Genomic DNA, 11,800 nt, shown 5'->3' with positions numbered 1-11,800 from the left:
AAGATAGCAGTCCAAGTACTAACTTCAACATGGAGGAATAAGTGGAAGTGATGGCCATAGCTGTATAGGCTGACAATATTGCCTACAATTCATCAGATTTTTACTCAATAGCTCCATAGTTTCCCGACCATATGCCAATTGAGGTTGTGCCTCGGCTTGCTCAGTACTGGCATTCATGCGATTAGAGACGTTTTCAGGTAGTCTTGGTGACTTAGAGTTCTGCTTTCGCCACCTTTGCCAACTATGTTTGGAGAAAGTTCAAACCTTGAAAGCACTTCCAGTTTACTACCTTTGTCATTTTCAATTTCAGAAAATCCATTTCTTGTTGCAGCATTTGTCCTAGGTTGCAAAGATGACTCTAGCACGGTGGACTGACTGAGCTCATAACCATCTCCAGATAACACCATAGGCTCCTTATGATATGAGTCTTCTTGTGCATAAAGGATACCATCTTTGGAAGGGACGATGGTAATTTGGCTGCCAACATCATGCACAGGATCCTTTCCACTTTCATATGCAATTATGAAAGATTCCCCAGAGCTTTCTAGTTTAATTTCCATTTTGGATGTTGGAAATCTTTAAGTATCAATTGGTACAACAGAATCAAGATGAGATGAGCTTGAGTGTAATAATGTAACCTGAAAGTTATTGTCGCTGTTGGACCATTCTTAGAGTTGTTGTTTGGAGCTTGTGAAAAAGAGCCCTGTTGTTGTGAAAGAGAACCTTGCTGTTGTGACACATTGTTCTGAGAGAAACCTTGCTGAGAGTAGTTATGTTGAAAACCAGGAGTGTAACCACCATTCTGAGCCGTGAATCTCCCATTTGAAGTTATAAAGGTGCCATTTTGAGGTATGAAACCATCAGTTTGAGGTGCATAGCCATAAGAAAGGGTAGGTTCAGGAAAGTAGTTTCCATTACCAACATTGTTATTCAACATGTATCCAGAATTAGGCATTGTCTGAGAGGCACCAAAATTGGTAGAACGCAGAATCATGTCTTGACAACTTGAGGCAGCATTAGGCACATTAATAGAGGCAGCATTAGACACATTAATAGAGGCAGCATTAGGCACATTGATAGCAGCACTTGAGATCATGTCATTCTGTGGTATCCCAAAGTGCGTAGTAGAACTAGGTGATTGAGCATTAAAGTGATGCACATTAGAGGTGATTGGTGTGTTGTAGTGATTGAAAGTAGGTATACTAGAAATGACACTAGAATTGATAACAGTAGGCATTCTATTCTGCATAGTCTTTGTAGATTGATCAATAGTAGACTCCTCATCAAGTAAAAGAGAATGCAATTTGTTCATTGACATAGTTGTGATAAGAGCTTTGACCACAATTTTGATAGTCATGTACTCAGAGGGAAGGCCATTAACAGAAATGATAATAATCTCTTCATCGGGAATATGAATACCAACAGAAGTTAACTGATCAGTAATGTCTTTGATACGCTGAAAATACTTGTCTATGGTATCATTACCTTTCTGAATTGTGTACAGGTTTGTTTGGAGTTGCATAGCGGCTGTTCTAGAAGAGACACCATATCTCACCCACAAATTTTTCCAAACTTCACATGAATTATTGCTTCCAACCACAAATGATAATGCTTCACTAGATAAAGTGGCATGGCAGTTGTCACGCCCCGAATTTCGAATAAGTAAATTCAAATCTGAAATGCGATAACTTAACAAGCACATGAAGAACACATAGCAAATTTTTCATTTAAATTAAGCAACTAAACAAATTGAGCTCATAATGTCAATACCGACTCGTTCTTTAGAGTCACATATTACATTACAGATAGTTTACAAATTAAACTGAATGACAATTCAATAAGTAAACACACCCACCACAACTCACTACACAGCGGAAGACTTAAAACTAAGATTATCCTTTGACGTCCACGCTACTGAACGTACCCCTCAGCTTCGACGACAATTAATCGATATTCTAACCTGCAAAATAAACCCTACACCATAGAATAGTGCACCGGGTTGAACAAAACAAACCCGCACTACTAGAATTATAGCCCCAGACATCGGTCAAAAACCGATGAGAAACAAAAACCCAACCGATGTCTTTGTGGGTGATGAGAAAGATCCGGAAAATGCAGACATCGGTTTTTAGCCGATGTCTAGTATTCGTGTAGACATCGGTTCCTTATTATAAACCGATGTAAATAGGTTTAAATGATAACAAACTTACATCCTTTACTATTGTTAAACCCACATTTTATTGTATTTCAAGCTTAAAGAAATATAGATTACACAACACAAGTTTGCGTTTTAACATCGTTATTGATTTAAGAACCGATGACTGATACTGTTATAGACATCGGTTCCAATTTTGGAACTGATGTCTGGTACTGTTACAGACATCAGGTCCCATTTTGGAACTGATGTCTGGTACTCTGTAACATATCGTTTTCGACAAAAAATCGATGTCTGTATATTTTAGTAACATCGATTTCCATTGTGGAACTGATGTCTGGTACTCAGTAACATATCGTTTTCGACAAAAAATCGATGTCTTTATATTTCAGTAACATCGATTTTCATTTTGGAACTGATGTATCTGTATTACTAGATATCAGTTTTTATGGTTAAAACTGATTTCAACTTTATATCTAGACATCACATTCTATAAAGAGGATGATGTCCACAAAATATATAGCTGCTGTTATAAATTGAAATTTCGATAGTTGACAAGAGTGATTTGAATATTGGGCTATTATATCTGAAATCATCATCCTTAACAATTTACAAAATGGGCAAAATAAAACCCCAATTCACCTATTACAAGGCTAGCCTAGCAATTAGTATTCATGTTTGTTCATAATTGCTACAAAAATGTTAATTAAAAGCTAGCCTAACTCAAAAAAGAGGTTGGCTTTCCCAACTTCTTGAATATAAGCAACCCCCATTACACCTGACAATCCTGCACATCACTGCACAATACTCAATCAAGATTGGTGTTCTTGGTGTGCGGTGCAGATAACTAATGGCTTGACAGATGACCGAAGAGACTCTGGTCCTTCTGCGAATATTCTCTTGCACACTGCATCACAGTTGCTAATAACCTCCGTCAACCTTCCTTTAAGTTCCCCAATCTCTACCTGCGTGCATGAACTGTGTCCATGTTTCAATGTATAGGTTAATTTTACAAAGGTGTACAACTCATTTATCCATACAGTAGGTCCATCAACATCTGTTAAAGCAAAAGATACTACGCAGATCTTCCAATTACAAAACCACCTCCAATTTATCAAGTTATCAATCAAAGCTGCTGGTCAAACCAAAGCTGCTGGTCTTGACAGAAAAACCGTAAACTTTAAAGGCAAACAAAAAAACCGTACTTACAAAAAAAGTACTTACTACTTTCAGAGGGAATTAATTACCTGGATGCATAGGAAGAAATGAAGGAAGAATCCAAAACTCTGGGGGCATAGGGTTGCTTCCAGACCAATCAAACAAATCAAGTATCTACAAGAAATTATTTTCGTACAATTATAAGCACAGCATTTGAGTCTTTAAGCATATTGCAACTAGTCTCCTCCTCGGGACAAAAATATAACTTATATGTGTAATGAATACTGACAGTCACCAAATAGTCCAATTTTGTCTAAATTAGCATAATTTATTTGAAATAAGGTACTGATCAACGTCATTTGGTGAACAAATTAAAAGATTTGGGTGCCCTGGCATTACTGGTATCCTTACCGAAAGCCAAGTCTTTCCCCAAGAAGGCATGTGTGTGACACCATCATGATCAAGAATCCACTTTCTAGCTCTTGGACAAGCATTGTCTTGGCCCCCATCATCAGGTCCTTCTCCGATAATACACATACAAATATAGCTGAGAGCTATGCTGAACATGGTGCTGTGACCTTCGATGTGTAGTCCCCAGCCACCGTCGTCATTCTGAAGTACCCGAAATATACACTAAAGATTAGATTCTTTAATCTTTATACAGTTGCAAATCGAAATGGAAAGATTTTGGTCATAATTGTGCTAATAAATGTTAAAAACTATATGCACCTGATGATAGTATAGGTAACGCAGAATTTCTTTCCGATGCTCCTCGGGGAATACACGGTTAAGATGTCCCGTAATATACATACATATGACCTGAATGTTTAGAATACAAACTAAACTTCAGGTACCATCTTCAACTTTTACCGGAGGAATTGTCTGAATGAACTTTTTCTCTCTCAGGAACTACAGTTTCCAACAGTGAACATAATCAATAATATATGGAAAGAAAATTTAGTTCTCATTTCGTAAAATGTTCTTTTAGTAAATAATTCAGTTACTAGTTTTCTGCATAGAGTAACCGATACCAAATGATTCTTCATGGAGAAGACATGTAGTTGAAAGGTCATCCCATTGTATCAAGTACCTGCATCCGCCAAAGAAGGTCTCCACTGGGCTTAACCTGATAGCAGTTGTTGTAGAAATGAAGACCAGCCGCATCAACCTCAGCAAGCTCTGGCATATCTCAAGTTATCAATCAGAGCTGCTGATCAAACCAAAGCACATATCTGTTGATAGAAAAACCGTAAACTTCCCTTAGATCGAAGATGTAAATTGAAAAACTTCGCCCAATCAAAAAGCTGAGAAATTAGAATTAACGAATTTTCAGAGGGAATTTCAAAGGGAATTTCAATTCCCAAACAATGAAAGAATCAAGGGCCCCATAAACCTCCTCTTTCACATTTGACAGACCCTTAATCTACAAAAAAAGAGTACTTACTACTTTCAACACTAAACATAAATATATGCAAAAGGGTGCACTGATAAAATAAGCAAACATATACCTGAAAAGAGAAACTTACACACTCAACAAGCTTGAGGGACTTCAAAATGTCCCAATCTCCTTATTGCTTTCCAGGCTCTTGGGTATCTGGATCTTGGACCCTTTAATCCATATACCTGAAAAAGAGGCAAAATTCAACAACAAAGTGATAATTTTTAGGAACAAAAACATGTACAATTCTCTCAGAATGATGCAAATTACTAAAATAATAGGCTATTGTTTCTGAAGCTGACCACTACACTGCTTCTACTGTGGGAGATTCTGCCAAATTCCAGTCACTTAGTAAAGATCGGCAGTGAGTATGTCAAGGTAAGCATACTAAGAAAGCATTTGAAATTCTTAGAAAGAAAAAAAATGAATGGCTCAGACCAGAGCCTTAGATGTATTACTCCTTCATTCTCACAATCCAATCCAACCAACACTACCTGATCACAAAGATTAACTTAATAGACTTCAAAGTTTGAACCTTTACATGGTTTTACCACTAAGAAATTTACTTTTTATAGTTTTCAAAGAGAAACACACTCACATTATCATAATCGGAATCAACTTCTCCAATCCAATGCTTTACTTGCCGAAGTACCTGAGAGAGACTAACCCGAATTTCTGTCTCTTTGGTCACCCAAACGACATCTGGTTCCTGCAAAAGAAGAGATCAATAAGTTGGATTGTATATACTGATGAGGATTCACCTCAACTGATGAATTCTGTAATCAAGTCTAGGTTGGCTCTGATGTTGATCTCAGAAGCAAATGAATAAGATTTGAACCCGGCTAGCAATTAGACATTCAAGATTGAACCAAAGTCGATCGATTTGTAGGAAACATATACATACTGTGAGTATATATGGTGTGCAAATGAAGTATGAGACGGACTGAGTCTGTGTTGAATTGGATTGGCAAAATCTAAACTGATTGAATAAGAAGGAACAGAAACAGAAAGTCTCTAAAAATAACATACCCATTACTAAAGCAATGGAAAAGATCCGGACTTACCAAAACAACCTCAAAAGAATAAACGAAGCAGTAGCAAGTTTGAGATTTTGAGCAGGAGACGAATCTCTATCTCTTTGGTTTTGTATTTCTGTGCGAGGAGAGCGAGAGGAATTTGTTGATTCGAGCGGAGATAGAGCGATTTGGACTGGGTTCAGTGCGACTGGCGAGAGAAAGAGGCAAACAGATCGATCGATCGGACTGGGAGTGCAGATGATGATAGATCAAGCTCGAGGTCTAGAGGTCTGGAGAACGAGATAGGGGACTCGGGGTCAGAGAGCGAGGCAGGGGAACACGGGGTCAGAGACTGACGTCGGGGACTCGGGGTCAGGTCGGAGGCGGCTTGGAGAATGATGAGGTCGACAAGGTGAGGTCGACGAGGTGAGCTGCTGAAGAAGGAGGTAGGGTTCGAAAGGTTTAGAGAATGACGAGGTCGACAAGGTGAGCTGCTGGAGGTAGGGTTCGAAATTTTAGAGAAAGCGGAAAAAAATACTAAGTGTTGGGGGGGAATGAAATTTTAGTCCTCGCGTTCTCAAATTTTTTAAAGTTAGTCCCTCCGCGTTTTTTAAAAATTTTCCAACGAAACCTTTCTCATCGTTTCAATTAGTGACTGATGTCTATAATAACAGTAGAAATCGGTTTTTTCACAAACTGATGTTAGCACGATTTTTAACATCAGGTGCAATCCTGACCGATTTAATAGTGGCGATGTCTAATGACATTATTCTAGTAGTGCCGGTAAGCTTTTTAAGCTCGTATGAGTAAACTCAATTAAAATGACTCACATCCCTCATGCTTATAATTTCTCAACTCGTGAGATAAATTAAAGCAACAACATTTAACTTCACAAACACAACCAAACATACAAAACCATCCTTCACTTGTCTCAATAAAAGTAGTTGTCACCTCAGTGACATTTCAAATCATTTTAAGTCTCGACAACACAACCATAAAATCACACTTCTTTCCTCTCAACATAAAGCATTTATCACCACAATGACATGATAAAACATTTCTTGACTCACTACGAGTCTCAACCACAACTGCACTCACATCACTAAAGTAAATAAAACCAGTAATCCCTGCTTAGAAAATTAGTTCAGGAGATCACTAAAAGCACACAATTCAAATCATAGCAACTCCTGCATATAACTTAGTTCAGGAGATTACATTAAAACAAACAATACAAAAGGCAGTAATCCCTGCATATAACTTAGTTCAAGAGATTACATTAAAACACACAATACAAAAGGCCGTAATCCCTGCATATAACTTAGTTCAGGAGATTACATTTAGATCAAACAATACAAAAGGCAGTAATCTATGCATATAACTTAGTTCAGGAGATTACATTAAAACAAACAATACAAAAGGCAGTAATCCCTGCATATAACTTAGTTCAGGAGACTACATTTAAATCAAACAATTAGAATGAGAAGGAAAATCAATAAGGAAGTCAAACAACTCACACTAAAATGGATAATCACTCATCAACTCCAAATAAATCATATTATCTCAACTCACACCCTAATATAAAATCAAGTCCCTCCTCAGACATCAAAAGAAAGCATACTCTCGAAAATCCCTTTTAAAAACATGTACTCTTGAGTACCATAACACAAAGTTATCCCCCCAAGAAGTACAACTGCAGACAGACTAGAACTCTAACTGAATCGTAACCTGTCACCTCGGCCGAGGTTCAACCTTACGATATCTTTACACCCAGGTTTACCATTGTAACATTCGGACTTCAGACCTTTTGGCCCTAAAAACAAACCCAGGTTTACCATTGTAACCTTCGGACTTCGGACCACCTGGCCCTCAGAACAATACCTAGGTTTATCACTGAAACCTTCCGACTCACGATTGTCACATCACAACTCCAAATCACTCTTTCAACAATATAAATCATCAAAAGTCTACATATCACAATGCCACAGCATCCATATATATATATATTGCACGTAATTATATATATAAGCGTAGTCATTCACGTAGGAATGACCACTAATACCAACTATAATTTTATAATTTATACTTCTCGAAAATCATTTTATATCAAAACATTGTTTTCACTTACCCATGAACAGTTGTCGATCAAGTTCATATATTTTAAAACAAATAATTTATTTTGATAAATATGATTTTGCTTGCTAACAATTAAATCTACTAAATTAAACATAACTAATTTATCGACTGAAACATCGTGAGATTTACTCACCTCCAAATCCTGCTGCGTCTTCACATAAACCAAGACAAGCACAAAATCATCCATACTCCGCTCACACAATTTCATCAATCACCTAATCACATCAAGGTCACATTCAATACAACACAAATCACACAATTCACAAAACACAATTATACGACGATCCAACAATTGGATCGTCATCCGAGACCATCCAACGTCTTTGGAACACTTCTACGATCAATAAATCAAAACTACAAGTCGATCGGACCGCCAAATCCTCACTGATCGATAACCGAACTATCGAAATCACAAAAACCCTAACATGCTCATACGATCTCCAAAAATTACGTATTGTATATCGAAATGCTCGTATCGATGAGTAGATCGAAATCAGAAACAGAAACCATCCCTGAGGTGGCCGAAAACCGCCGGAAAACACCACCACAGTGGCAGCACCGCCACCAGCCCAAAGTCAGAATTTGGCAAAACTTCCAACACCAAAGTTCTTCATCTCAACTCCAATTGAAACATTCATAACTAGCACAAAGTTTGAATCGAAACCATATGGCCAAAATTTACCTCGCAATCTCTGAAACTCGATGAACCTTAGAATCAAAATCTTCGAAATTCAACCTCCACACTTTGAATCGTTGCATGCCGTCTTGGGTATAGAATCTATGTCTTTTGGGCTAGAAAAGCCCTCAAGGATCAAGAGCTATGGTGGCCGGAGGAGGGAGAACCCACTTGGGCGATTTCAACGTCGGCAGCTCCACTTCTCGGCCTTGTATTGCCGTGTACGGTGCTTCCCACAACGAATCACCACCACAGACGTGTAGAGGGGACTGAGGTAAGCAGGATTCTCTTTGGAATTGCACCGATTGGTGGCCGGACGGTGAAGAAATCGGCCGGTGAAGGGAGAGGGCGAAATCGGGTTGGGAGAGAGGAAAGAGAAAACTTTCCGAAAACGGAAAGTTTGTATTTTCTGAAATAATTTCCGGAAAAATCCCATATATACCAAAATAGAAACTTTTTCCGACGGCCATAACTTCTTCATACGAACTCCGATTTTTGCGTTTCACATGTCCACGAACTCATATTGACGCGCTCTACAACTTTCGTGAAGGAAGTTCTCACAGAATCCTAACGTATAAAAAGTCAACCCTTGAATCAAATCTTTCTGAGTGAATAATTGCACGAACTAATTTCCGCCCCACCCTCGAACCATGAAATAGCTCAACGAACACTTAATTAATTCCCGGAAACCATTAGAAATTAATAATGAATTTCTGGGTTCTTACAACAGTGACAAGAGTCATCAATGCTTTATCATTCTTTTCCCATTCTTAGAATTCCCTTGTAACTCCAGCATTTATGCTACCATCAGTCACCATGAATTGAGGTGGAGAAGAATATGAACCATCAATGTATCCCTCTAACCCAAGGCTTTTGAGCATATTTTTCATTTGAAATTACCATGTAATGTAATTGCTATCATCCAGCTTCACAGGCAATAAATTGTAAATGCTCGAAAGAATATAGATGAATGGCTGTTTGTTGTTATCCATGATTATAAGGCGACAGAATACCAATACTTCCTTAGTGTTGTAAGAGTTAAGAGAATTTCCAGAACCAAACCAAGACAATTCAACCAACTTGAATGAGCAGATTTCAGTTCCTCACAAAAGCCAAAAAAACTAGAAATCCCATGTTTCTTCTGTATCTTTTCTATATGGGCAAGGCTGTGGCACAAAACTTTAACTCATGAACATTCTTCTCTGAGATTTACCAGTTCTTCGTGCAGATCCAATATACCAACACAAGTCAACTCTTCAATATTGAATAATCTTTCTAACAAGCAGCAAGAATATGCTCTTGAATTCAATATATATGCATCACACAGTAAGAAGAGCGCATGGCACCCATACTCACAAGAGAAGCAGTAGGTAAAAGTGTAGAACCGTAGTGAAAATCTTCAACTATAGGTAGATCAAGTGAATTAGGGCAAGATCTGAGTGTGAACAAGTAGATTCAGTATCATCAAGTAGAGCTAAGAGATTGAGAACTAGTAGTAGCTAGAAAAGAACCAGAACTGTATACTATTGATGAACAACTTCAAAGGAACATCAAATCGAGCACAAGGAAATTATCTGTGAGCTTGAACATTATCTAGGTAGGAGTGATATCAATTTTCTCTTCCTGGAAAAAGTAACTTGAGAATCTAAATCTTGAATTTCTTCAACGAAAAAGCTAGGGTTTCAATCTTTCTTTTCCAACTTTCAATCAATCACAATGAATATCTTGCTTGAATAAGTAACTATGTGCTTTTACGTTATGAATCTTCAACAAATCAAGAACAATTTTCAACAAATCTTGAAAAAATCAAATTGTAGAACTATGAGGCTAAGCTTATCTGAAAAGAGAAATCCAACTCTATGAAAAAGATGATCAAGAACAGAATCGATGAAGATTAGAATCCACCATGAATATAAGCTTTAAGCTTTGCTTGAGTGGCTAGGGCTCCGATAAAGCTTTCCGGTTCTCCGATAAATATTTCCGGTCCCGATCACAACTTGGCTCTTGATGCCTTGAAAGTTTTGTGTATTTCTTGGAGAAAAGAAAGAAAAGCAGAAGAAGAAATTGATATTTCGATTTAGAAAATGACTGAATGAATACAATTGTGGTCCTAGCAGCTACTATTTATACAAGTAGACAGATGCACAGATCTGATAAACTAATATGGGGTTCACATCCAAAACTAATTGGCAATGGATGAAGTGACCCAAACCCTTATAAATCCATAGGCAAGGTTCCATTTTTCCCATGTGGGATGTATATATTCTCAACACGCCCCCGCACGTGTGGCGAATTTTCAAGCCATACACGTGGACAGCTTTGGGTGACGTGGAGCCCGTGTGGCCATGAGGCATGCACACGTGGGAACCTGCTCTGATACCATGATAAAGTAATATGTGGTTCACATCCAAAACCAATTGGTTATGGATGGAGTGGTCCAAACCCTTATAAACTCATAGGCAAGGTCCCATTTTTCTCATGTGGGATGTGTATATTCTCAACAGTTATATGTATAAAAAAGTCACTAATTATACATTCCCTCAAATCTTTTCGTACTTTGCAAGGAGAGTGACAAATTCGCAACTTCAAGCATCATACCACATACAAAATAGTGAATCACATGCACCCGTAACAAATTACAACTTGATTACTTGGAAATTCATCAAAATACATGGTTCATGGCTAGGGCTAGCTTGTCAACCCCTAGCCCCAGTTTCTACCACTACGTACTTACTCATTCAAGTTAAAACACCAATACATCATCAAATAACACTACAAACAACTAAACAGACGATACAAGTTATACGACGTCAGCGATGAATTCATTGTATAAATGGTTTTGATTAAATGGGACGATGGTTAAACCTAGTAGCTGTTGGGTGAGTGTAAAATAATTTGAACACTCAAATTTTTTCATGGCATAAAATTGGCCTTTGTGACAGAGAACGCAACAGATTTAACCATTCACCGTTGTTGGAGGAGTGAATTGCAAAATTTTGGTAGCACCAAACTTCCCCTTAGTATGCCTCGAGTGTGTGCACATGCTTTGATTGGTATAACAGAATTATTTGGAACTGTTATGTGACCTAATGTAATTTTCAAGAGAAGAAAAATTCCCCCAAACCGCCAAACTTGTCACTAACGCGGTGTGCAATTTTCAACGTCCTTACTCCTTACAGCAAGTTAGAATAGGTCCATAATTACGACAAATTTATTCTTTACCG

General features: G+C 37.9%; 1 long non-coding RNA gene across 1 annotated transcript; it reads right to left on the bottom strand.

Moving 5' to 3' along the window:
- Positions 1-4,433: 4,433 nt before the first annotated feature.
- LOC121051584 lies at positions 4,434-5,208 on the bottom strand. Its single transcript, XR_005806137.1, has 3 exons — positions 5,054-5,208; positions 4,840-4,936; positions 4,434-4,545 (listed from the first exon to the last, which is right to left on the bottom strand). It is a non-coding gene; the product is annotated as an uncharacterized LOC121051584 (long non-coding RNA).
- Between the last annotated feature and the right edge of the window lie 6,592 nt (positions 5,209-11,800).

The sequence above is a fragment of the Rosa chinensis genome, chromosome 2, assembly GCF_002994745.2.
Source record: "Rosa chinensis cultivar Old Blush chromosome 2, RchiOBHm-V2, whole genome shotgun sequence".
Taxonomy (NCBI): Eukaryota; Viridiplantae; Streptophyta; class Magnoliopsida; order Rosales; family Rosaceae; genus Rosa; species Rosa chinensis.
This window is presented reverse-complemented; position numbering and strand designations above follow the sequence as displayed.